The sequence below is a fragment of the Puntigrus tetrazona genome, unplaced genomic scaffold (assembly GCF_018831695.1).
Source record: "Puntigrus tetrazona isolate hp1 unplaced genomic scaffold, ASM1883169v1 S000000971, whole genome shotgun sequence".
Taxonomy (NCBI): domain Eukaryota; kingdom Metazoa; phylum Chordata; class Actinopteri; order Cypriniformes; family Cyprinidae; genus Puntigrus; species Puntigrus tetrazona.
The window spans coordinates 14256-40244 of NW_025048566.1; the positions used below are offsets into that span (position 1 = coordinate 14256).

General features: G+C 37.9%; 5 non-coding genes and 21 pseudogenes across 5 annotated transcripts; all 26 read left to right on the forward strand.

Annotated features, from left to right (window-relative positions):
* Positions 1 to 2298: 2298 nt before the first annotated feature.
* LOC122337267 lies at positions 2299 to 2409 on the forward strand (annotated as a pseudogene).
* A 7823-nt stretch (positions 2410 to 10232) lies between these two features.
* LOC122337312 lies at positions 10233 to 10351 on the forward strand (annotated as a pseudogene).
* A 275-nt stretch (positions 10352 to 10626) lies between these two features.
* LOC122337253 lies at positions 10627 to 10746 on the forward strand (annotated as a pseudogene).
* Positions 10747 to 11033: 287 nt separating this feature from the next.
* LOC122337285 lies at positions 11034 to 11152 on the forward strand (annotated as a pseudogene).
* Positions 11153 to 11430: 278 nt separating this feature from the next.
* On the forward strand, positions 11431 to 11549 carry LOC122337272. Its single transcript, XR_006249495.1, has one exon. It is a non-coding gene; the product is annotated as a 5S ribosomal RNA (ribosomal RNA).
* A 277-nt stretch (positions 11550 to 11826) lies between these two features.
* Positions 11827 to 11945, forward strand: LOC122337248. The gene has a single exon (XR_006249491.1). It is a non-coding gene; the product is annotated as a 5S ribosomal RNA (ribosomal RNA).
* A 278-nt stretch (positions 11946 to 12223) lies between these two features.
* On the forward strand, positions 12224 to 12342 carry LOC122337310 (annotated as a pseudogene).
* Positions 12343 to 12624: 282 nt separating this feature from the next.
* LOC122337298 lies at positions 12625 to 12744 on the forward strand (annotated as a pseudogene).
* A 282-nt stretch (positions 12745 to 13026) lies between these two features.
* Positions 13027 to 13145, forward strand: LOC122337273. The gene has a single exon (XR_006249496.1). It is a non-coding gene; the product is annotated as a 5S ribosomal RNA (ribosomal RNA).
* Positions 13146 to 13422: 277 nt separating this feature from the next.
* Positions 13423 to 13541, forward strand: LOC122337299 (annotated as a pseudogene).
* Positions 13542 to 13822: 281 nt separating this feature from the next.
* On the forward strand, positions 13823 to 13943 carry LOC122337313 (annotated as a pseudogene).
* A 277-nt stretch (positions 13944 to 14220) lies between these two features.
* On the forward strand, positions 14221 to 14337 carry LOC122337316 (annotated as a pseudogene).
* Positions 14338 to 14613: 276 nt separating this feature from the next.
* On the forward strand, positions 14614 to 14733 carry LOC122337308 (annotated as a pseudogene).
* Positions 14734 to 15013: 280 nt separating this feature from the next.
* LOC122337262 lies at positions 15014 to 15134 on the forward strand (annotated as a pseudogene).
* Positions 15135 to 15409: 275 nt separating this feature from the next.
* LOC122337259 lies at positions 15410 to 15530 on the forward strand (annotated as a pseudogene).
* Positions 15531 to 15807: 277 nt separating this feature from the next.
* LOC122337297 lies at positions 15808 to 15927 on the forward strand (annotated as a pseudogene).
* A 276-nt stretch (positions 15928 to 16203) lies between these two features.
* On the forward strand, positions 16204 to 16322 carry LOC122337256 (annotated as a pseudogene).
* Positions 16323 to 22429: 6107 nt separating this feature from the next.
* Positions 22430 to 22548, forward strand: LOC122337274. The gene has a single exon (XR_006249497.1). It is a non-coding gene; the product is annotated as a 5S ribosomal RNA (ribosomal RNA).
* A 279-nt stretch (positions 22549 to 22827) lies between these two features.
* LOC122337294 lies at positions 22828 to 22946 on the forward strand (annotated as a pseudogene).
* Positions 22947 to 23220: 274 nt separating this feature from the next.
* Positions 23221 to 23339, forward strand: LOC122337279. The gene has a single exon (XR_006249502.1). It is a non-coding gene; the product is annotated as a 5S ribosomal RNA (ribosomal RNA).
* A 275-nt stretch (positions 23340 to 23614) lies between these two features.
* On the forward strand, positions 23615 to 23732 carry LOC122337269 (annotated as a pseudogene).
* Positions 23733 to 24014: 282 nt separating this feature from the next.
* LOC122337304 lies at positions 24015 to 24135 on the forward strand (annotated as a pseudogene).
* A 287-nt stretch (positions 24136 to 24422) lies between these two features.
* Positions 24423 to 24541, forward strand: LOC122337295 (annotated as a pseudogene).
* Positions 24542 to 24817: 276 nt separating this feature from the next.
* LOC122337309 lies at positions 24818 to 24936 on the forward strand (annotated as a pseudogene).
* Positions 24937 to 25208: 272 nt separating this feature from the next.
* LOC122337301 lies at positions 25209 to 25330 on the forward strand (annotated as a pseudogene).
* A 275-nt stretch (positions 25331 to 25605) lies between these two features.
* Positions 25606 to 25722, forward strand: LOC122337250 (annotated as a pseudogene).
* The last annotated feature ends 267 nt before the right edge of the window (positions 25723 to 25989 follow it).

The window sequence follows — 25989 nt, forward strand, 5'->3', positions numbered from 1 at the left end:
CTGTAATTTTTTAAGCAAAGTTTGACTATTTTTAACTACTTAACAGTGATACTCTTATCTTTAATGTAGCTCATTGTTTTCAGTATTTTTTTTTGCATTTCATTCATTACTTATGAAGTATAATGGCACTTAGGTGGTGCCTCTACCTGCCTTAAAATAGAGGCTCTTGCAGCAGCTTTGGCTCTACGGCCATAACACCCTGTTCACGCCTAGTCGTCAGTCTCAGGAAGCTAGCAGAGTTGGGCCTAGATTAGTGCCCTTGGATGTGAGACTGCCTAGGAATACTGAGGTGCTGTAAGTTTTTGGAGTTTTTTCACTGCCCATCTAATACACTGGTTCTTAGTGCTGTGGTCAAAGTTTGACCAGCTCTCTTTGCTTTCCCTTACTGCTTATTTTAATTCAATTGCCTTTAAAGCCTTTGCTCTTTAAGCAGAGTTTGACTGTTTTTAACTACTTAACCAATGCTCTTATCTTTAATGTGGCTCATTTTTGAAGTTTTTTTTTTTTTTTTTTGGTATTTCATTCATTGCCCATTTAGTATGGCTGGCACTTAGTGTGCACTCACTCCAAAATAGGGGCTTTTGCAGCAGATTTGGCGCTCACGGCCATACCACCCCTGTTCATGCCTGGTGTTGTCCTCTGATCTCAGAAGCCAAGCAGAGCTGGGCCTTGCTAGTGCTTCTGGATAGGAGACTGCCTATGGGCCACACCAGGTGCTGTAAATTTTTGAGTTTTTCCTCTACTTATCTAATACAATTGTTCTTGAGTGTGGCCAAAAGTCTTGACCAGCTCTTTGCTTTCCTTTACTGCTGGCTGAATCTCAATTGCCTTCAAAGTAGCGTGTACTTATAAACCATAGGGTTTGACTGTTTTTAACTACCTTAACTAATGCTCTTATCTTTAATGTAAGCTCATTTTGGAAGTATTTTTTTTGTATTTCATTTCATTTACTTATCTAGTATAATGCATTAATTAGTGTGTTGCCTCACACTTTAAAATAGAGGGCTTTTTGCAGCAGCTTTACGCTAGCAGCCATACCACCCTGTTCCGCCCTGATCTCGTCTGATCTCAAGAGGCTAAGCAGAGTTGGGCTGGGTTGAGTACTCTGGATGGGGAGACTGCCTTAGAATACCAGGTGCTGTAAATTTTGGGTTTTTTCTACTGCTTATCTAATGCAGCATGCCCATGGGTGTGGCCAAAGTTTGACCAACTCTCTTTTGCTTTCCCTTACTGTTTATTATTTAATTCCAATTGCCTTCAAGTGGCTGTGCTTTAAACAGAGTTTGACTGTTTTTAACTACTTAACTAATGCCTCTTATCTTTTAATGCCCAGCTCATTTTGAAGTTTTTTTTTTTTTTTTTGTATTTCCATTCATTGCCTATCTAGTACTCAATGGCACGTGGTGCTTGCCCCACCTTAAAATAGGGGCTTTTTATAGCAATTTCTTAGCTTACAGCCCTTACCACCCTGTTCACGCCTGATCTCTGTCTACAGTCTCTGTAAGCCAAGCAGAGTTGGGCCCAGTTAGTGCACTTAGTTGGAGACTGCCTAGGAATCTCTAGTGCTGTAGGTTTTGGGTTTTTTTCACTACGTGTCTAATACACTGGCCTCTTGGTGTGGTCAAAGTTTGACCCAGCTCTTTGTTTCCCTCCCTTGCTGTATTTAATTCAATTTGCCTTTAAAGTAGCTGTACTTTAAACAGAAAGGTTGACTGTTTTACCTGCTTATCTAATGCTCTTATCTTTAATGTGAATGATCATTTTGAAGAAGTATTTTTTTTTTTTGTATTTCATTCATTACCTTTATCTAGTATAATGGCACTTAGTTTGCCTCACATTAAAATAGGGGCTTTTTGCAGCAGCTTTTGCTTACGGCCATACCAATCTGTTCACGCCTAGTGTCATCTGATCTCGGAAGCCAAGCAGAGTTGGGCCACCAGCTTAGTGCTTGGATGGGAGACTGCCTAGGGAATACCAGGTGCAATGATAAATTTACAGCTTTTTCACTACTTATCTAATACAACGTCCCTTAGTGTGGGCCAAAGTTTGAATTAGCTCTTTGTTTTCCCTTACTGCTTATTTAATTCAATTGCCTTTTTAAAGTAGCTGTACTTTCAAACCAGAGTTTGGCTATTTTTAACTACTTAACTAATGCTCTTATCTTTAGTAATGTAGCTCATTTTGAAGTATTTTTTTTTTTGTTTTTGTATTTCATTCATTACTTATCTAGTATAATGGCGCCAGGTGTGCCTCATCTTAAAAAATAAGGTGGCTTTTGCAGCAGCTTTAGCTTCTGACCATACCTGCCACCCTGTTCACGCCTGATCTCGTCTGATCTCAGAAGCTAAGCAGAGTTGGGCCTGGTTAGTACTTAGATGGGAGACTGCCTAGGAATACCAGGTGCTGTGTAAATTTTTGAGTTTTTTCACTACTTATCTAATACAACGGCTCATGCAGGTGTGGTCAAAGTTTGACCAGCTTTCTTGCTTCTTACTGTTTATTTAATTCAATTTACGCCTTTAAAGTAGCTGTACTTTTAAAACAGAGTTTGAATGTTTTTAACTACTTAACTAATGCTCTTATCTTTAATGTGGCTCATTTTGATATATTTTTTTTTTTTGTATTTCATTCATTACTTATCTAGGTATAGTAGCACTTGGTGTGCCTCATCTTAAAACAATAGGGGACTTTTTGCATAGGCTTTAGCTTGACGGCCATACTACACCCTGATTCATACAGTCATAGTCACCTGATCTCAGGAAGCTGAAGCAGAGTTGGGCCTGGTTAGTACTTGGATGGGAGACTGCCTGAGGAATACCAGGTGCTGTAAATTTGGAATTTTTTTCACTACTTATCTGTCCACAACGGCCCTTGAGTGTGGGCAAACACGCCTAGCCTTCTTCTCTCTTTGTTTCTCTCTCTCTTTACTGCTTGTGTTCAATTCTTGGTGCCTTTAAAGTGGCTGTACTTCTTTAAAAGAAAGTTTGACTGTTTTAACTACTTAACTAATGCTCTTATCTTTAATGTAGCTCATTTTAAAGTATTTTTTTTTTTGTATTTCATTCAGTACTTATGTAGTATAATGGCACTTAGTGCCTCTCTACCTTAAAATATAGGGCTTTTTGCAGCAGCTAGCTTTTGCAGCCATACCACCCTCTGTTCACGCCTGATCTGAAATCTCCCGATCTCAGAAGCTAAGCAGAGTGGGCCCTAGTTAGTACTTGGATGGGAGACTGCCTAGGAACACCAGGTGCTGTTAGTTTTGGAGTTTTTCCTACTTATCTAGCGCACTGGCCTTGGGTGTCGGTCAAAAGTTTGACCAGCTCTTTGCTTTCACTTACTGCTTATTTTAATTCAATTTGCCTTTAAAGTAGCTGTTCTTTACAAAGCAGAGTTTGACTGTTTTTAACCACTTAACTAATGCTCTTATCTTTAGCATGTAGCTCATTTTGAAGTTATTTTTTTTTTTTTTTTGTATTTCATTCATTACTTTATCTAGTAAAATGGCACTTAGTGTACCCTCACCTTGTAAATAGGGGCTTTTTGCAGTAGCAGCTTTGCTTACGGCTATATACCACCTGTTCACGCCTGATCTTGCTTCCCTGATCTCTGTGAAGCTAAGCAAGAGTTGAGCCTAGTTAGTACTTGGATGAAAACTGCCCAGGAATACCAGGTGCTGTATGATTTTTGAGTTTTTTTCACTACTTATCTAATACACACACAGCTCCCATAGTCTGGTCAAAGTTTGACCAGCTCTTTGGTTTTCCTTACTGTATTGTTCAGCCAATTGCCTTTAAAGTAGCTGTGTACTAAACAGAGGTTGACTGTTTTAACCACTTAACTAATGCTCTTATCTTTAATATAGCTCATTTTGGAAGTATTTTTTTTGTATTTCATTCATTACTTTATCTGAGTATAATGGCACTTGGCAATGTACCACACACACTAAAAATACAGGCTTTTTGTAGCAGCTTTAAGCTTGCGTGCCACTTCACCCTGTTCACGCCTGATGTGCAAATTGATCTCTGTGAAGCTAAGCAGAGTTGGGCCTAGTTAGTGCTTGGATGGGAGACCTTACTTAGGAATACCAGGTGCTGTGCAATTTTTGAGTTTTTTTCACTACTTATCTAGCCACAACACACCAGCAACAGCGTAGTGGCTAAAGTTTGACCAGCTCTTTGCTTTTCCTCACTGTTTATTTAGTTCAATTTGCTTTAAAGTAGCTATACTACTTTTAAACAGAGTTTGACACTATTTTTGCTACTTAACTAATGCTCTTATCTTTAATGTAGCCTATTTAAGCATTTTTTTTTTTTGTATTTCAATTTCTATTACTTATCTAGTATAATGGCAACGAGTGTACCTCTCACGCCCTTAAAATAGAGGGCTTTTGCATCAGCTTTCGCTTGCAGCTATATCACACTTGTTTCACTTCTGATCTTCGTCTGATCTCAGAAGCTAAGCAGAGTTGGGCGTGGTTGATTCTTGGATGAGAGCTGCCTAGGAATGCCAGGTGCTGTAAATTCTTGAGTTTTTTCACTACTTACATCTAATCTACTGGCCGCAAATGTGGCTTTCAAAAGTTTGATCAACCTTTTGCCTTTCCTTTCTTTACTGCTTATTTAATTCAATTGCACCTTTAAAGTAGCTGTTTTTTAAACAGAGTTTGACTGTTTTTAACTACCCAACTAATGCTCTTATCTTTAATGTAGCCTATTTTGAAGTATTTTTTTTTTTTTGTATTTCATTCATTGCTTATTCAGTGTATAATGGCAACTTGGTGTGCCTCACCTTAAAATAGGGCTTTTTGCAGCAGCTTTGGCTTCACGGCCATCTGCACCGGTTCACGCCTGATGTCGTCTGATCTCAGAAGCTAAGCAGGATTGAGCCTAGTTAGCACTTCTGGATGGGACACTGCCCAGGAATACCAGGTGCTGTAAGTTTTTGAGTTTTTTCTACTACTTATCCCTAATACAACGGTCTGAGTGTTGAGGTCAAAGTTTGACCAGCCTCTTTGCTTTCCCTCATCAGTTTATTTAATTCAATTGCTCTTTAAAGTAGCTGTACTTTTAAACAGAGTTTGACTGTTTTTAACTACTTAACTAATGCTCTTATCTTTTGCCCAGTGTAGCTCATTTTGAAGTATTTTTTTTTTTTTGTATTTCATTCATTTACTCATCTGAGCAAACATAATGGCACACTTGAGTATTGCCTCACCTTATAATAGGGACTTTTTGCAGCAGTTTGCACCTTGCAGCCGTACTCCACCCTGTTCTCACGCCCTGATCCCACATCTCCTGATCTCAGAGGCTAAGCAGAGCTGGGCTTCCAGCTAGTACTCTGGATAGGGAGACTGCCTAGGAACACCAGGTGCAGTACGCTTTTGGAGATTTTTCACTACTTATCTAATACACTGGTTCCCAGTGTGGTCACAAAGTTGACCAGCTCTTTTGCTTTCCCTTACTGCTTATTTGAAATCAATTTGCCTTTAAAGTAGCTGCTTCTTTAAACAGAGTTTGACTGTTTTTAACTACTTAACTAATGCTCTTATCTTTAATGTAGCTCATTTTGAAGCATTTTTTTTTGTATTTCATTCATTGCTTATCTAGTATAATGGCACTTGAGTGTACCTCACCTTAAAATAGGGGGCTTTTGCAGCGGCTTTCACTGGCCATACCACCCTGTTCACGCCTGATGTCGTCTGATCTCAGAAGCTAAGCAGAGTTGGGCCTGGTTAGCTTCTTGGATGGGACACTGCCTAGGAATACCAGGTGCTGTAAATTTTGAGTTTTTTCACTACTTATCTAATACAACGGCTCCTTAGTGTAAAGTCAAAGTTTGACCAAGCTCTTTTGCTTCTCCCTTACTGCTTATTTAATCCAATTGTCTTTAAAGTAGCTGCTGTACTTCTTTAAACAGAGTTTGACTGTTTTTAACTACTTAACTAATGCTCTTATCTTTTAATGTAGCTCATTTTGAAGTATTTTTTTTTTTTTGTATTTCCATTCATTACTTATCTAGTATAATGTAGCACTTAGTGCCTCACACCTTATGTAAAATAGGGGGCTTTTGCAGCAGCTTTAGCTTACGGACACTTACCACACCCTGTCCACGCCTGATCTTGTCTGATCTCAGAAGCCAAACAGAGTTGGGCCACAATTAGTACTTGGATGGGGAGACTGCTCAGGAATACCAGGTGCAGTAAAGTTTTTGAGTTTTTTCACTACTTATCTAATACACTGGTTCTTTAGTGTGGCTGGCCAAAGTTTAACCATCTGTCTTTGCTTTCCATACCACTTATTTCTTGAATCTAATTTACCTTTACAAGTAGCTGTTCTTAAAACAGAGTTTGACTGTTTTTAACTACTTAACTAATGCTCTTATCTTTAATGTAGCTCATTTTGGAAGTATTTTTATGTTTGTATTTCATTCATTACTTATCTAGTATAATGGCACTTAAAGTGTGCCTCACCTTATGTAAATAAGGGGGCTTTTTGCAGCAGCTTTCAAGCTTGCAGCTATTACCACCCTGCTACCGCCTGATGTCGTCTGATCTCAGAAGTTAAACCCAAGAGTTGGGCCTGGTTAGTACTTGGATGGGACACTGCCTAGGAATACCAGGTGCTGTAAATTTTTGGGATTTTTCACTGCTTATCTAATACAACGGCCCTTGAGTGTGGCTAAAGTTTTGTAAGCTCTTTGCTTTCCTTTGCAGCTTATTTAATCCAATTGCCTTAAAGTGGCTACTCTTTAAACAGGATTTGACTGTTTTAAACTACTTAGCTAATGCTCTTATCTTTAATGTAGCTCTATTTTGAAGTATTTTTTTGTGTATTTCATTTCATTACTTATCTAGTATAATGTGCACTCTAGTGTACCTCAATCTTAAAATAGGGGCTTTTGCAGCAGCTGGCCCAGCTTTAGCTTCACGGCCATAGCACCCTGTTCACGCCTCTGATCTCGCTCTGATCTCAGAAGCTAAGCAGAGTTGGGCCTAGTTAGTGCTTGGATGGTAGACTGCCTTAGAACAACAGGTGCAGTAGATTTTTTGAGTTTTTTCACTGCTTATCTAATACACTGGTTCTTAGTGTGGTCAAAGTTTGACCAGCTCTTTGCTTTCCTTACTGCTTATTTTAGATTCAATTGCTCTTAAAGTTGCTAATTTTAAAGTAGAGTTTGACTGTTTTTAACTACTTAACTAATGCTCTTATCTTTAATGTAGCCTATATTTTGAAGCATTTTTTTTTTTTTGTATTTCATTCGGTATACTTATCTAGTATAATGGCACTTATTGTGCCTCACCTTAAAATGGGGCTTTTTGCAGTAGCTTGGCTTACGGCCATACCACCCTGTTCACGCGCTCTTGATGTTGCCTCCTGATCCTCAGAAGCCAAGCAGAGTTGGGCCCAGTTAGTACTTGGATGGGGAGACTGCCTCTAGGAATACCAGGTGCTGTAAAGTTTTTGAGTTTTTTCACTACTTGTATAATACAACTGGCCATTAGTGTGGTCAAAGTTGTGACCAGTTTCTTTGCTTTCACTTTACTGCTTATTTAATTCAATTGCCTTTAAAGTAGCTTTCGTACTTTTTAACAGAAGAGTTTGACTGTTTTTAATCACTTAACTAATGCTCTTATCTTTGGGCCGCAGCTCATTTTGGAAGTATTTTTTTTTGTATTTCCATCTATTTTACTTATCTAGTATAATGGCACTGAGTGTGCCTCACCCCTTTAGTAAAATAAGAGAACTTTGCAGCAGCTTTGGCTTACAGCCATACCCACCCCTGTTCACGTCTGATCTCAAGCTCAGAAGCTACAGAGTTAGGCCTAGATTAGTACTTGGATGGAGACTGCTCAGGAACACCAGGTGCTGTAAGTTTTTGAGTTTTTCTGCTACTTATCTAATACACTGGTTCTTAGTGGTCACGTTTGACCAGCTCTTTGCTTTCCCTTACTGCTTATTTAGTTGGAAGAATTTGCTTTTAAAGTGGTTTTGTTCTTTAAACAGAGCTTCAATTGCTTTTTAACTACTTAACTAATGCTCTTATCTCTTAATGTAGCTCATTTTTTGAAATTATATTTTTTTTTGTATTTCATTCATTACTTATTTGAGTATAGCCAGCAATTTATGTACCTCACCCCTTAAAATAGGGGGCTTTTTGCAGCGGCTTTTAAGCCACGGACATACCACCCAGTTCATGCCTACAGTGTTGTCTGATCTCAGAAGCTAAGCAGAGTTGGGCCTAGTTAGTATATCTTCTGGATGGGGAGACTGCCACAGAACACAGGTGCTGCAAATTTTTTGAGTTTTTCTACCACTTATCTAATACAACTGTAACATAGAGTGGTCAAAGTTTGACTCAGCTCTTTGCTTTCCCTTACTGTTTATTTTAATTAATTTGCCTTTAAAGTAGCTGTACTTTTAAACAGAGTTTGACTGTTTTTAACTACTTAACTAATGCTCTTATCTTTAATGTAATAGCTCATTTTAAAGCATATTTTTTTGTATTTCATTTTCATTTACTTATCTAGTATAGTGTGGCAATTTAGTGTACCTCACCTTAAAATATAGCTTTTGCAGCAGCTTTAGCTTCTACTATTACACCCACCCTGTTTACACGCCCTGATGTCGTCGATCTCAGAAGCTAAGCTAGAGTTGCTCCTGGTTAGTACTTGGATGGGAGACTGCCTAGAGAATGCTGGAGTGCTGTAAAATTTTTTGAGTTTTTTCACTACTTATCTAATGCGACTGGCTCCATAGTGGTGGTCAAGAAATTTGACCAGCTCTTTTAACTTCCCTCATCGCCTTATTTAATCCAGTTACCTTTAAAGTAAGCTGTGCTTTAAGCAGAGTTTGACTGTTTTTAATCACTTAATCAATGCTCTTATCTTTAAATGTAGCTCATTTTGGAAGTATTTTTTTGTATTTCCATTTCATTGCCCATCTAGTATAATGGCACTTGAAAATGCCCCTCAATTTAAAATAGGGCTTTGTATGTTAACTTTGCTTACGCCCATACCTCACACTGTTCACGCCTCTGATCTCAAATCTGATCTCAGAAGTTAAAGCCCAGAGTTGGGCCTGGTGGGTACTTCTGGATGGGGAGACTGCCTAGGAATACTTTCCAGGTACCAAGTTTTGAGGTTTTTTCACTACTTCATCTAATACACTGTGGCCTTAGAGTGGCTCGCCAAAGTTTGACCAACTCTTTGCTTTCATTTACTGCTTATTTAATTCAATTGTCTTTTAAAGTAGCGGTTCTTTTCAACAGAGTTTGATCTGTTTTTAATTACTTAACTAATGCTCTTATCTTTTAAATGCTGTAGCTCATTTTGAAGCATTTTTTTTTGTATTTCCATTCATTTACTTATCTAGTATAATGGCAATTTAGTGTACCCCACCTTAAAAATAGAGCTTTTGCAGCGGCAACTACGCCCATACCACCCTGTTCACGCTAGTGATATCGTCAATGTCTGATCTCAGAAGCTAAACAGAGTTGGGCCTGTTTAGTACTTGGATGGGAGACTGCCTAGAATACCAGGTGCTGTAAATTTGAGTTTTTCAGTACTTATCTAATACACCAGCCCTTAGTGTGGCCAAAGTTTGACCAGCTCTTTGCTTTCCCTTACTGTTATTTAATTCAATTGCCTTTAAAGTAGCTGTACTTTAAACAGAGTTTGACTGTTTTTAACTACTTAACTAATGCTCTTATCTTTAATGTAGCTCATTTTGAAGTATTTTTTTTTTTTTCATTCATTGCTTATCTAGTATAATGGCACTTAGTGTGCCTCACCTTAAAATAGGGGGCTTTTGCAGTAGCTTTCGCTTTATGGCCATACCACCCTGTTCACGCCTGATCTTGTCTGATCTCAGAAGCTAAAAGCAGAGTTGGAGCCTAGTTGAGTACTTGGATGGGGAGACTGCCTAGGAATACCATGTGCTGTAAGTTTTGAGTTTTTTCACTGCTTATCTAATACACTGGCCCATTAGTGTTGAATCAAGAGTTTGACCAGCTCTTTGCTTTCCTTACTGCTTATTTAATTCAATTTACCTTTAAAGTAGCTGTTCTTTAAACAGAGTTTGACTGTTTTTAACACTACTTAACTAATGCTCTTATCTTTAATGTAGCTCATTTTGAAGTTTTTTTTTTTTTGTATTTCATTCATTACTTTATCTAGTATAATGGCACTTAGTGTGCCTCACCTTAAAATAGGGCTTTTGCAGCAGCTTTTTGCTTACGACCATACCACCCTGTTCAAGCCTGATCTCGCCTGATCTCAGAAGCTAAGCAGAGTTGGGCCTGGTTAGTACTTGGATGGGAGACTGCCTAGGAATACCAGGTGCTGTAAATTTTTGAGTTTTTTCACTACTTATCTAATACACACTGGCCCTTAGTGTGGCCAAAGTTTGACCAGCTCTTTGCTTTCCCTTACTGCTTATTTAATTCAATTGCCTTTAAAGTAGCTGTACTTTAAACAGAGTTTGACTGTTTTTAACTACTTAACTAATGCTCTTATCTTTAATGTAGCTCATTTTGAAGTATTTTTTTTTGTATTTCATTCATTACTTATCTAGTATAATGGCACTTAGTGTGCCTCACCTTAAAATAGGGGCTTTTGCAGCAGCTTGGCACGGCCATACCACCCTGTTCACGCCTGATCTCGCTCTGATCTCAGAAGCTAAGCAGAGTTGGGCCTAGTTAGTACTTGGATGGGAGACTGCCTAGGAATACCAGGTGCTGTAAGTTTTTGAGTTTTTTCACTACTTATCTAATACAACGGCCCTTAGTGTGGTCAAAGTTTGACCAGCTCTTTGCTTTCCCTTACTGCTTATTTAATTCAATTGCCTTTAAAGTAGCTGTTCTTTAAACAGAGTTTGACTGTTTTTAACTACTTAACTAATGCTCTTATCTTTAATGTAGCTCATTTTGAAGTATTTTTTTTTTTTTTTTTTGTATTTCATTCATTACTTATCTAGTATAATGGCACTTAGTGTGCCTCACCTTAAAATAGGGGGCTTTTTGCAGCAGCTTTAGCTTACGGCCATACCACCCTGTTCACGCCTGATCTCGTCTGATCTCAGAAGCTAAGCAGAGTTGGGCCTAGTTAGTACTTGGATGGGAGACTGCCTAGGAATACCAGGTGCTGTAAATTTTTTGAGTTTTTTCACTACTTATCTAATACACTGGCCCTTAGTGTGGTCAAAGTTTGACCAGCTCTTTGCTTTCCCTTACTGCTTATTTAATTCAATTGCCTTTAAAGTAGCTGTACTTTAAACAGAGTTTGACTGTTTTTAACTACTTAACTAATGCTCTTATCTTTAATGTAGCTCATTTTGAAGTATTTTTTTTTTGTATTTCATTCATTACTTATCTAGTATAATGGCACTTAGTGTGCCTCACCTTAAAATAGGGGCTTTTGCAGCAGCTTTTGCTTACGGCCATACCACCCTGTTCACGCCTGATCTCGTCTGATCTCAGAAGCTAAGCAGAGTTGGGCCTAGTTAGTACTTGGATGGGAGACTGCCTAGGAATACCAGGTGCTGTAAGTTTTTGAGTTTTTCACTACTTATCTAATACACTGGCCCTTAGTGTGGTCAAAGTTTGACCAGCTCTTTGCTTTCCCTTACTGCTTATTTAATTCAATTGCCTTTAAAGTAGCTGTTCTTTAAACAGAGTTTGACTGTTTTTAACTACTTAACTAATGCTCTTATCTTTAATGTAGCTCATTTTGAAGTATTTTTTTTTGTATTTCATTCATTACTTATCTAGTATAATGGCACTTAGTGTGCCTCACCTTAAAATAGGGGGCTTTTTGCAGCAGCTTTCGCTTACGGCCATACCACCCTGTTCACGCCTGATCTCGTCTGATCTCAGAAGCTAAGCAGAGTTGGGCCTGGTTAGTACTTGGATGGGAGACTGCCTAGGAATACCAGGTGCTGTAAGTTTTTGAGTTTTTTCACTACTTATCTAATACACTGGCCCTTAGTGTGGCCAAAGTTTGACCAGCTCTTTGCTTTCCCTTACTGCTTATTTAATTCAATTGCCTTTAAAGTAGCTGTTCTTTAAACAGAGTTTGACTGTTTTTAACTACTTAACTAATGCTCTTATCTTTAATGTAGCTCATTTTGAAGTATTTTTTTTTGTATTTCATTCATTACTTATCTAGTATAATGGCACTTAGTGTGCCTCACCTTAAAATAGGGGGCTTTTTGCAGCAGCTTTCGCTTACGGCCATACCACCCTGTTCACGCCTGATCTCGTCTGATCTCAGAAGCTAAGCAGAGTTGGGCCTAGTTAGTACTTGGATGGAGACTGCCTAGGGAATACCAGGTGCTGTAAGTTTTTGAGTTTTTCACTACTTATCTAATACACTGGCCCTTAGTGTGGCCCAAAGTTTGACCAGCTCTTTGCTTTCCCTTACTGCTTATTTAATTCAATTGCCTTTAAAGTAGCTGTTCTTTAAACAGAGTTTGACTGTTTTTAACTACTTAACTAATGCTCTTATCTTTAATGTAGCTCATTTTGAAGTATTTTTTTTTTTTTTGTATTTCATTCATTACTTATCTAGTATAATGGCACTTAGTGTGCCTCACCTTAAAATAGGGGGCTTTTGCAGCAGCTTTAGCTTACGGCCATACCACCCTGTTCACGCCTGATCTCGTCTGATCTCAGAAGCTAAGCAGAGTTGGGCCTGGTTAGTACTTCTGATGGGAGACTGCCTAGGAATACCAGGTGCTGTAAGTTTTGAGTTTTTTTACTACTTATCTAATACACTGGCTCCTTAGTGTGGTCAAAGTTTGACCAGCTCTCTTTGCTTTCCCTTACTGCTTATTTAATTCAATTGCCTTTAAAGTAGCTGTTCTTTAAACAGAGTTTGACTGTTTTTAACTACTTAACTAATGCTCTTATCTTTAATGTAGCTCATTTTGAAGTATTTTTTTTTTTGTATTTCATTCATTACTTATCTAGTATAATGGCACTTAGTGTGCCTCACCTTAAAATAGGGCTTTTTGCAGCAGCTTTTAAGCTTACGGCCATACCACCCTGTTCACGCCTGATCTCGTCTGATCTCAGAAGCTAAGCAGAGTTGGGCCTAGTTAGTACTTGGATGGGAGACTGCCTAGGAATACCAGGTGCTGTAAGTTTTTGAGTTTTTTCACTACTTATCTAATACACTGGCCCTTAGTGTGGTCAAAGTTTGACCAGCTCTTTGCTTTCCCTTACTGCTTATTTAATTCAATTGCCTTTAAAGTAGCTGTACTTTAAACAGAGTTTGACTGTTTTTAACTACTTAACTAATGCTCTTATCTTTAATGTAGCTCATTTTGAAGTATTTTTTTGTATTTCATTCATTACTTATCTAGTATAATGGCACTTTAGTGTGCCTCACCTTAAAATAGGGGGCTTTTTGCAGCAGCTTTCGCTTACGGCCATACCACCCTGTTCATGCCTGATCTCGTCTGATCTCAGAAGCTAAGCAGAGTTGGGCCTAGTTAGTACTTGGATGGGAGACTGCCTAGGAATACCAGGTGCTGTAAATTTTTGAGTTTTTTCACTACTTATCTAATACACTGGCCCTTAGTGTGGCCAAAGTTTGACCAGCTCTTTGCTTTCCTTACTGCTTATTTAATTCAATTGCCTTTAAAGTAGCTGTACTTTAAACAGAGTTTGACTGTTTTTAACTACTTAACTAATGCTCTTATCTTTAATGTAGCTCATTTTGAAGTATATTTTTTTTTGTATTTCATTCATTACTTATCTAGTATAATGGCACTTAGTGTGCCTCACCTTAAAATAGGGGCTTTTTGCAGCAGCTTTAGCTTTAGACGGCCATACCACCCTGTTCACGCCTGATCTCGTCTGATCTCAGAAGCTAAGCAGAGTTGGGCCTAGTTAGTACTTGGATGGGAGACTGCCTAGGAATACCAGGTGTGCTGTAAGTTTTTGAGTTTTTCACTACTTATCTAATACACTGGCCCTTAGTGTGGCCAAAGTTTGACCAGCTCTTTGCTTTCCCTTACTGCTTATTTAATTCAATTGCCTTTAAAGTAGCTGTTCTTTAAACAGAGTTTGACTGTTTTTAACTACTTAACTAATGCTCTTATCTTTAATGTAGCTCATTTTGAAGTATTTTTTTTTGTATTTCATTCATTACTTATCTAGTATAATGGCACTTAGTGTGCCTCACCTTAAAATAGGGGCTTTTTGCAGCAGCTTTCTGCTTGGCCATACCACCCTGTTCACGCCTGATCTCGTCTGATCTCAGAAGCTAAGCAGAGTTGGGCCTAGTTAGTACTTGGATGGGAGACTGCCTAGGAATACCAGGTGCTGTAAGTTTTGAGTTTTTTCACTACTTATCTAATACACTGGCCCTTAGTGTGGCCAAAGTTTGACCAGCTCTTTGCTTTCCCTTACTGCTTATTTAATTCAATTGCCTTTAAAGTAGCTGTTCTTTAAACAGAGTTTGACTGTTTTTAACTACTTAACTAATGCTCTTATCTTTAATGTAGCTCATTTTGAAGTATTTTTTTTTGTATTTCATTCATTACTTATCTAGTATAATGGCACTTAGTGTGCCTCACCTTAAAATAGGGGCTTTTTGCAGCAGCTTTCGCTTACGGCCATACCACCCCTGTTCACGCCTGATCTCGCCTGATCTCAGAAGCTAAGCAGAGTTGGGCCTAGTTAGTACTTGGATGGGAGACTGCCTAGGAATACCAGGTGCTGTAAGTTTTTGAGTTTTTCACTACTTATCTAATACACTGGCCCTTAGTGTGGTCAAAGTTTGACCAGCTCTTTGCTTTCCCTTACTGCTTATTTAATTCAATTGCCTTTAAAGTAGCTGTTCTTTAAACAGAGTTTGACTGTTTTTAACTACTTAACTAATGCTCTTATCTTTAATGTAGCTCATTTTGAAGTATTTTTTTTTTTATTTCATTCATTACTTACTTATCTAGTATAATGGCAATTAGTGTGCCTCACCTTAAAATAGGGGCTTTTTGCAGCAGCTTTAGCCCACGGCCATACCACCACCTGTTCACGCCTGATCTCGCCTGATCTCAGAAGCTAAGCAGAGTTGGGCCTAGTTAGTACTTGGATGGGAGACTGCCTAGGAATACCAGGTGCTGTAAGTTTTTGAGTTTTTTCACTACTTATCTAATACACTGGCCCTTAGTGTGGTCAAAAGTTTGACCAGCTCTTTGCTTTCCTTACTGCTTATTTAATTCAATTGCCTTTAAAGTAGCTGTTCTTTAAACAGAGTTTGACTGTTTTTAACTACTTAACTAATGCTCTTATCTTTAATGTAGCTCATTTTGAAGTATTTTTTTGTATTTCATTCATTACTTATCTAGTATAATGGCACTTAGTGTGCCTCACCTTAAAATAGGGGCTTTTTGCAGCAGCTTTAGCTTACGGCCATACCACCCTGTTCACGCCTGATCTCGCCTGATCTCAGAAGCTGTTAGCAGAGTTGGGCCTAGTTAGTACTTGGATGGGAGACTGCCTAGGAATACCAGGTGCTGTAAGTTTTTGAGTTTTTTCACTACTTATCTAATACACTGGCCCTTAGTGTGGCCAAAGTTTGACCAGCTCTTTGCTTTCCCTTACTGCTTATTTAATTCAATTGCCTTTAAAGTAGCTGTTCTTTAAACAGAGTTTGACTGTTTTTAACTACTTAACTAATGCTCTTATCTTTAATGTAGCTCATTTTGAAGTATTTTTTTTTGTATTTCATTCATTACTTATCTAGTATAATGGCACTTAGTGTGCCTCACCTTAAAATAGGGGCTTTTGCAGCAGCTTTCAGCTTACGGCCATACCACCCTGTTCACGCCCTGATCTCGTCTGATCTCAGAAGCTAAGCAGAGTTGGGCCTAGTTAGTACTTGGATGGGAGACTGCCTAGGAATACCAGGTGCTGTAAGTTTTTGAGTTTTTTCACTACTTATCTAATACACTGGCCCTTAGTGTGGCCAAAGTTTGACCAGCTCTTTGCTTTCCCTTACTGCTTATTTAATTCAATTGCCTTTAAAGTAGCTGTTCTTTAAACAGAGTTTGACTGTTTTTAACTACTTAACTAATGCTCTTATCTTTAATGTAGCTCATTTTGAAGTATTTTTTTTTGTATTTCATTCATTACTTATCTAGTATAATGGCACTTAGTGTGCCTCACCTTAAAATAGGGGCTTTTTGCAGCAGCTTTAGCCACGGCTACACCACCCTGTTCACGCCTGATCTCGCCTGATCTCAGAAGCTAAGCAGAGTTGGGCCTAGTTAGTACTTGGATGGGAGACTGCCTAGGAATACCAGGTGCTGTAAGTTTTTGAGTTTTTCACTACTTATCTAATACACTGGCCCTTAGTGTGGTCAAAGTTTGACCAGCTCTTTGCTTTCCCTTACTGCTTATTTAATTCAATTGCCTTTAAAGTAGCTGTTCTTTAAACAGAGTTTGACTGTTTTTAACTACTTAACTAATGCTCTTATCTTTAATGTAGCTCATTTTGAAGTATTTTTTTTTTTGTATTTCATTCATTACTTATCTAGTATAATGGCACTTAGTGTGCCTCACCTTAAAATAGGGGGCTTTTTGCAGCAGCTTTCGCTTACGGCCATACCACCCTGAGCGCCCTCTAGTGGAATTCAGGAAGTGAGTGAGTCAGTGGCGAGAACAGGTGGAGATTGATTGTTTGGAAGAGCTTGGAACACTTTATTGTTTGAAAACTACGTCAAATAAGCAGGGATTTTTGTTTGAACGGTTGTTTTAATCCCCAGGCAGCTCTTGCTGTTTGGGGATAAATATTTCTGTTTCTGAGAAGGTGGAAAATGCAGAAAAGAACATGGAGAAGGAAAACAGATTGGACAAGAGGAATTTGAAGGAGACAGTCAGTGATGGCGAACAAAGTAAGAGAAATTATGACAAGCATCTAACTGTACACGTGGTGATAGATGGAGATGACAGAATTACTATGATGGAATTGTTGAAGAAAGTAAGTAAAAGAAGAATGTGGAGTGGTTATTGGATGCAGATATAAAACGCCAAGAGAATATGAGCTGACTATGCAGGAGGAGAAAGGAAAGGAGAAATTACTGGATGGACTAAATATAAAAAGAGCAGAATCATGGCGAGAGAAATAAGCAGCACAGAGTTGGTGGTTTCGTTTCTGGTCTGCCCACATATATCCAGGACGATGAAATATTGAAAAAGCTGACGGAATGGGGAGTGATGGCGGTTTCAAGAATTAAAAGGAGAATGTGGCCAGGAACTGATATCGCGGATGGAACAAGATTTTTGAAAGTGAAGTTCACAGACACCGTCAAATCGCTGCCATATTCCACAAAGTTTGACACAGTGGGAGGTGCTGAGCACTTTCGAGTAATACATGATAGACAGGTGAAAGTGTGTCGTTTGTGCATTCAGCCTGGGCATGTTGTGAGAGACTGTCCGAGCTTCAAGTGTTTCAGGTGTGCCAAACAAGGACATTATGCACGGAATGTAATGAAGGGATCTGCAACGTGTGCAAGATGGGAACTGGATTTTGTGTGTGCGAAACTGTGGTGGAGATTGAAGAAGAGGGAAGTGATGAGAAGTGGACGGATCTGTATGAGGTGGAAGAGGAAGAGGAGAATGAGGAGGGGGAAGATTCTGTGGCCGTGGAGGAGGTGAGAAGAGACAATGGGAGCAGAAAAGAAGACACAGCAGAACAGAGAGGTTCTGAGGAGGAGACCTGTCCAAAGGACGTGATCTCGGGTCAGAGAGAGGAGAGAGAAGAGAAAGGACCGAGGACTGAAGAAGAGAGGAAGACAGCAAAAGTGGTATTATGAGCCAAGAAGGCAGTAATGCCAAAAGTCAAGGCATGGCGTTTCAGGTGAGGGAGAAGGTCAGTGGAGAAGGGGGAAAGAATGTGGTGCAAGAGACTCCAGAATCAAATGGAGGAGAGGAAATGGACACATGTGAGGAGAAGATCATGCAGAGGAAAAGAAAGAAGAAAGAGATGGAGTATAGGGGAAAAAGTAAGACTTTGAGTATATTTAAATGCATTATAGAACCCTTTTAACTGCAATTTTCGCTATGTGGGGCACAATGAACATTGCATGCTTAAATAGTAATGGACTAAGAGAATCAAAAAGGTTGAGAAGGTGATTGGTATGTTGAAAGCAGACATAATTTGTTTACAAGAGACACATTGGACAGAGGGAATTATGGAAAATATTAAAAATTATGGGAAGAAGATATTTTAGTTAATCACGGGACTCAAAAAGCATGTGGTGTTGCAATTTTGATAAAAAGAGAAAACTGAAATGTGTAAAGCAAATATATAAAGATGATAAGGGAGATTGTTAGTTATAGAATTTGTGTTTTGTAATGAATTGTTTAGATTGATAAATATATATGCACCAAATGTAGAGGCTGAAAGAAAGGAACTTTTAAAGAAACAAAGCCATTATGTACAGGTAAATGTATAGTGGTTGGAGATTTCAATGTGTGGTGCACAAGATTAGATGCTTCAAGCACTGCTAATTTTAAATCAGATGTGTCTAGGAAATATCTAAATGAGTGGATGCAAAGTGATGAAATGGTAGATGTTTGGAGAGAAGAAAACCCATTTGAGAGAGAGTTTTCTAGAAGGCAAATGGTAATGGGAAGCTTAAAACAAAGCAGGATAGATTTCTGTTTAGTTAAAAGAGAAATATTAAATTATGTTAAAAATGTGAAATACAGTTTTTTAGGCATAAGTGATCATGCAGCTATAAAAGTAAAGATAGGTATAAATCTGGGAGAAAGAGGAGGGGGAGTGTGGTGTTTGAATTCATCCATATTAACTGAAGAGGCTTATAAGGAAAATATTAGAAAATGCATAAGTTATGAAATGGAAAACCCTTTGTTTGATGAAAATGTGTGTGAGTGGTGGGAAGGAATGAAAGAAAAAATTAAAAGAAGAAGCATTAGGTATTCAAAGCAAAGGGACTTTATGAGGAAAAGTAGAATAGAAGCACTGAAAAAGGCATTGGAGAAAGAAGCAAAAAAAATAGAAAGTAATCCTGAGTACGGCAAAGAATGTTATTGTCAGATAAAACAGAAATGGACGAGTATGAAATAGAAAAAAGTGAGGGTGCAAAAGTAAGAAGTAGAGCACAGTATGCGGTTGAGGGAGAGAGGAGTACAAAATTCTTTCTGAATCTAGAAAAAAGAAAGCAGAAGAGAAATCATATAATGGAATTGAGAATGGAAAAGGTGTAAAGGTAACTGATTATGTGGAAATAATAGGAGTGGTGGAGGCATTTTATGCGGGATTGTTTAAGAAAAAAGGTGTAAAACAAGAGTGCGTAGATGAAGTTTTAGATACGTTGAGTGCTAAGTTAAAAGAGGGCGATAAAAATATGTGTGATAGAGAAATAAGCATAGAAGAAATAAAAGAAGCAATAAAACAAACAAAACCAAATAAAAGCCCAGGATCGGATGGGTTAACACACGAGTTTTATAAGACGTTCATCGAGGTTTTAGCGCCCATTTTATGGAAGCTATATAAAACTATGGAAGAGAGAGCGGAAGTGCCAGAATCATTGACTTTAGGGGTAATCAATATCTTGTATAAAAATAAAGGTAGTCGGCTTAAGTTGGAAAATTACAGGCCTTTGAGCCTTTTAAATACAGATTATAAGATACTGACAAAAGTACTGGCAAATAGAATAAAAGAGATAGTGGGGAGTATAATATCACCAAGTCAAGCATATAGTATACCAGGCAGGGATATTTCAGATACAGTGTGCACAATAAGAGATGTTGTGGACAAAATGGGAAAGGATGGGGAGGGGGGTTTGATTTTAAGTATGGATTTAAATAAGGCATTTGATAGGGTAGAGCACAGTTTTATAGAGCAAGTAATGAGAAGATTCGGTTTCAGGGAGAGGATTTTAAGATGGATAAAGTTGTTGTATAGTAATTCAAAAAGTTGTGTAAAGATTAATGGTGTTTTAACAGACTCATTTCCTATAGAGAGGTCAGTTAGGCAGGGATGTCCGTTGTCGGCATTGCTGTATTCGATAACGGCTGATCCTTTGGCAACATTAGTTAAAAAAGATAAGGAAATAAAAGGAATCCAAATTCCATATGGGGGAATGAGCATAATTCATCAGTATGCAGATGACACAACATTTACAGTCAAAGATAGAGAGAGTATAAATAGGGTAATGAAACATATGGAAACATACGGTAAAGCATCAGGTGCTAAAATAAATGTTGATAAATCAGAAATAATGAGTGTAGGTGGAACAGATATAGAAGGACAAGATATTCCTTTTAAAGTAGCGAAAGAATATATAAAGATTTTAGGTGTGAATATAGGAGTAAATGCAAAAGAGGCGAGAGATGCTACATGGACTGGGATTTTAAATAAAATAAAACAGGTTTTACAGTTTTGGAGATTAAGAGATTTAAGATTAAGAGGAATGGTAGTTGTAGTTAATTCACTATTGCTTGTTAAATGTAATTATGTGATGGGAGTAATTGATCTACCGGATTGGGTGTTGAATGAAATGAGGGAGGTTGTGAACACATTTTTGTGGAGGGGGAAAGGAGTGAAAATATCAACAAAAACATTAATAGCAGATTACAAGGAGGGTGGGTTGAGGCTGATTGATTTAGATGTAAAAAGGAAAGCAGTAAGAGTGAAAACAATAAAGAAGTACTTATATGATAAAGTGGAATATGGATGGAAGGGTTTTATGAGAGATCTTCTGGACAAAAGTAGTGGTTGTGGAGAAGAAGGGATATTCATGGCCTTAAAGAAGCCAATGATTGAAGATATGCCACTGTTTTATAAAGAAGTATTGAGTGCATGGTCTGAATTTTTAGTGAATGTCGAGTACGAGTGTGAAAATATAAACCAAATACACAAGCAGCCAATATTTTTGAACCCAAAGATACGGATGAAAGGGAAAATGTTTTATAATAGACTGTACATGAAAGCAGGAGTAAGACAGGTAAAGGATATGGCTTATGAATACATAAAAGGTTTTTACCAAATAGAGCCATTTATGATTATGTGGTAGAGTGGGATGAGGAAATTGAAAAATCAAAAGTGGACTCTGTATGTGAAAACATTAAAATAAGTTTGCCCAGGAGCTGGGTGGAAGGGATTGAGAGGGAAACGGTTAAACCGGGAAATTGGGGAATGCCAGAAATGTTTTATGTTGAAAATGGTAAAAGAAACCTTTAGCTGATATAAATACTAAGCTGATATATAAAATATTCCTGAAAAAGGAAATTAAATTGCCTGCATCAGAAGCTGTTTGGCCAAAACTCTTCCCAGGATTTAACGTTAAAACAATATGGAAGAATTTAAGTGTGAAATATAATGGACTGGACTGTGAAAATTTAGACTTCAAATTAAGACATAATAGAATATATACAAAGGTGGTAATTCATCAAATAAATAAGAATGTGAACAGAGAATGTGATGTATGTAAGATTGACCCGAGACTTTGATGCATATCTTTTTGAATGCAAAGAGCTTGTTGTGTTTCATGAAAAATTGAAAAATGTGGTAAAGGAGGAATGGGGAAAAGATGTAACAGGAAATGAATGGAAAAAATTGTTTTTATTTGGTGAATGTATGAATCATAAGGATAAGAAGGTTAATTTGTGTAACTTTATTTTAAGTCATGCAAGGTATGCAATATGGGCGAGGAGGAATTTGGCATATTATGAAGGGAAAAAGTGGACGTAGATGTGATGTTCAGGACTGTTGTGGAAAAAAGTATTTATCTAATGTGGAAATATCTGAGCAAAGATGTTTTTGAAAAAGCTTTTATTAATGGATATAGACTTATATCTGTGGAAGACAAAGGAGGATTGAGTTTAAATTTCTAAAGATGGAGAATTATATTTGTAATGTTAAATGACATAGGATGATTATATGTGTGTAAATGTTTGGTGATGATGAAAATTTGAATGGAGGATTTTGCGCTTATTGTATGAATGGCTATGTCACACTGTGTTAATGAGTTGTATTGATTTGATACTTTTGATAATAAAAAAAAAAAAAAAAAAAAAAAAAAAAAAAAAAATCACGCCTGATCTCAGAAGCTAAGCAGAGTTGGGCCTAGTTAGTACTTGGATGGGAGACTGCCTAGGAATACCAGGTGCTGTAAGTTTTTGAGTTTTTTCACTACTTATCTAATACACTGGCCCTTAGTGTGGTCAAAAGTTTGACCAGCTCTTTGCTTTCCCTTACTGCTTATTTAATTCAATTGCCTTTAAAGTAGCTGTTCTTTAAACAGAGTTTGACTGTTTTTAACTACTTAACTAATGCTCTTATCTTTAATGTAGCTCATTTTGAAGTATTTTTTTGTATTTCATTCATTACTTATCTAGTATAATGGCACTTAGTGTGCCTCACCTTAAAATAGGGGCTTTTGCAGCAGCTTTCGCTTACGGCCATACCACCCTGTTCACGCCTGATCTCGTCTGATCTCAGAAGCTAAGCAGAGTTGGGCCTAGTTAGTACTTGGATGGGAGACTGCCTAGGAATACCAGGTGCTGTAAGTTTTGAGTTTTTTCACTACTTATCTAATACACTGGCCCTTTAGTGTGGTCAAAGTTTGACCAGCTCTTTGCTTTCCCTTACTGCTTATTTAATTCAATTGCCTTTAAAGTAGCTGTTCTTTAAACAGAGTTTGACTGTTTTTAACTACTTAACTAATGCTCTTATCTTTAATGTAGCTCATTTTGAAGTATTTTTTTTTTTTGTATTTCATTCATTACTTATCTAGTATAATGGCACTTAGTGTGCCTCACCTTAAAATAGGGGCTTTTGCAGCAGCTTTCGCTTACGGCCATACCACCCTGTTCACGCCTGATCTCGCCTGATCTCAGAAGCTAAGCAGAGTTGGGCCTAGTTAGTACTTGGATGGGAGACTGCCTAGGAATACCAGGTGCTGTAAGTTTTGAGTTTTTTCACTACTTATCTAATACACTGGCCCTTAGTGTGGCCAAAGTTTGACCAGCTCTTTGCTTTCCCTTACTGCTTATTTAATTCAATTGCCTTTAAAGTAGCTGTTCTTTAAACAGAGTTTGACTGTTTTTAACTACTTAACTAATGCTCTTATCTTTAATGTAGCTCATTTTGAAGTATTTTTTTGTATTTCATTCATTACTTATCTAGTATAATGGCACTTAGTGTGCCTCACCTTAAAATAGGGGCTTTTTGCAGCAGCTTTCGCTTACGGCCATACCACCCTGTTCACGCCTGATCTCGTCTGATCTCAGAAGCTAAGCAGAGTTGGGCCTAGTTAGTACTTGGATGGGAGACTGCCTAGGAATACCAGGTGCTGTAAGCTTTTGAGTTTTTCACTACTTATCTAATACACTGGCCCTTAGTGTGGTCAAAGTTTGACCAGCTCTTTGCTTTCCCTTACTGCTTATTTAATTCAATTGCCTTTAAAGTAGCTGTTCTTTAAACAGAGTTTGACTGTTTTTAACTACTTAACTAATGCTCTTATCTTTAATGTAGCTCATTTTGAAGTATTTTTTTTTTTATTTCATTCATTACTTATCTAGTATAATGGCACTTAGTGTGCCTCACCTTAAAATAGGGGCTTTTTTGCAGCAGCTTTCGCACGGCCATACCACCCCTGTTCACGCCTGATCTCGTCTGATCTCAGAAGCTACAGAGTTGGGCCTAGTTAGTACTTGGATGGGAGACTGCCTAGGAATACCAGGTGCTGTAAGTTTTTGAGTTTTTTCACTACTTATCTAATACACTGGCCCTTAGTGTGGTCAAAGTTTGACCAGCTCTTTGCTTTCCCTTACTGCTTATTTAATTCAATTGCCTTTAAAGTAGCTGTTCTTTAAACAGAGTTTGACTGTTTTTAACTACTTAACTAATGCTCTTATCTTTAATGTAGCTCATTTTGAAGTATTTTTTTTTTTTTGTATTTCATTCATTACTTATCTAGTATAATGGCACTTAGTGTGCCTCACCTTAAAATAGGGGGCTTTTTGCAGCAGCTTTCGCTTACGGCCATACCACCCTGTTCACGCCTGATCTCGTCTGATCTCAGAAGCTAAGCAGAGAGTTGGGCCTAGTTAGTACTTGGATGGGAGACTGCCTAGGAATACCAGGTGCTGTAAGTTTTTGAGTTTTTTCACTACTTATCTAATACACTGGCCCTTAGTGTGGCCAAAGTTTGACCAGCTCTTTGCTTTCCCTTACTGCTTATTTAATTCAATTGCCTTTAAAGTAGCTGTTCTTTAAACAGAGTTTGACTGTTTTTAACTACTTAACTAATGCTCTTATCTTTAATGTAGCTCATTTTGAAGTATTTTTTTTTTTCATTCATATTTCATTCATTACTTATCTAGTATAATGGCACTAGTGTGCCTCACCTTAAAATAGGGGCTTTTTGCAGCAGCTTTCACTAGCTTACGGCCATACCACCCTGTTCACGCCTGATCTCGCCTGATCTCAGAAGCTAAGCAGAGTTGGGCCTAGTTAGTACTTGGATGGGAGACTGCCTAGGAATACCAGGTGCTGTAAGTTTTGAGTTTTTTCACTACTTATCTAATACACTGGCCCTTAGTGTGGTCAAAGTTTGACCAGCTCTTTGCTTTCCCCTTACTGCTTATTTAATTCAATTGCCTTTAAAGTAGCTGTTCTTTAAACAGAGTTTGACTGTTTTTAACTACTTAACTAATGCTCTTATCTTTAATGTAGCTCATTTTGAAGTATTTTTTTTTGTATTTCATTCATTACTTATCTAGTATAATGGCACTTAGTGTGCCTCACCTTAAAATAGGGGCTTTTGCAGCAGCTTTCGCTTACGGCCATACCACCCTGTTCACGCCTGATCTCGCCTGATCTCAGAAGCTAAGCAGAGTTGGGCCTAGTTAGTACTTGGATGGGAGAGTGCCTAGGAATACCAGGTGCTGTAAGTTTTTGAGTTTTTTCACTACTTATCTAATACACTGGCCCTTAGTGTGGTCAAAGTTTGACCAGCTCTTTGCTTTCCTTACTGCTTATTTAATTCAATTGCCTTTAAAGTAGCTGTTCTTTAAACAGAGTTTGACTGTTTTTAACTACTTAACTAATGCTCTTATCTTTAATGTAGCTCATTTTGAAGTATTTTTTTGTATTTCATTCATTACTTATCTAGTATAATGGCACTTAGTGTGCCTCACCTTAAAATAGGGCTTTTTGCAGCAGCTTTGCTTACGGCCATACCACCCTGTTCACGCCTGATCTCCCTGTCTGATCTCAGAAGCTAAGCAGAGTTGGGCCTAGTTAGTACTTGGATGGGAGACTGCCTAGGAATACCAGGTGCTGTAAGTTTTGAGTTTTTTCACTACTTATCTAATACACTGGCCCTTAGTGTGGCCAAAGTTTGACCAGCTCTTTGCTTTCCTCTTACTGCTTATTTAATTCAATTGCCTTTAAAGTAGCTGTTCTTTAAAACAGAGTTTGACTGTTTTTAACTACTTAACTAATGCTCTTATCTTTAATGTAGCTCATTTTGAAGTATTTTTTTTGTATTTCATTCATTACTTATCTAGTATAATGGCACTTAGTGTGCCTCACCTTAAAATAGGGCTTTTGCAGCAGCTTTCGCTTACGGCCATACCACCCTGTTCACGCCTGATCTCGCCTGATCTCAGAAGCTACAGAGTTGGGCCTAGTTAGTACTTGGATGGGAGACTGCCTAGGAATACCAGGTGCTGTAAGTTTTTGAGTTTTTCACTACTTATCTAATACACTGGTTCTTAGTGTGGCCAAAGTTTGACCAGCTCTTTGCTTTCCTTACTGCTTATTTAATTCAATTGCCTTTAAAGTAGCTGTTCTTTAAACAGAGTTTGACTGTTTTTAACTACTTAACTAATGCTCTTATCTTTAATGTAGCTCATTTTGAAGTATTTTTTTTTATTTCATTCATTACTTATCTAGTATAATGGCACTTAGTGTGCCTCACCTTAAAATAGGGCTTTTTGCAGCAG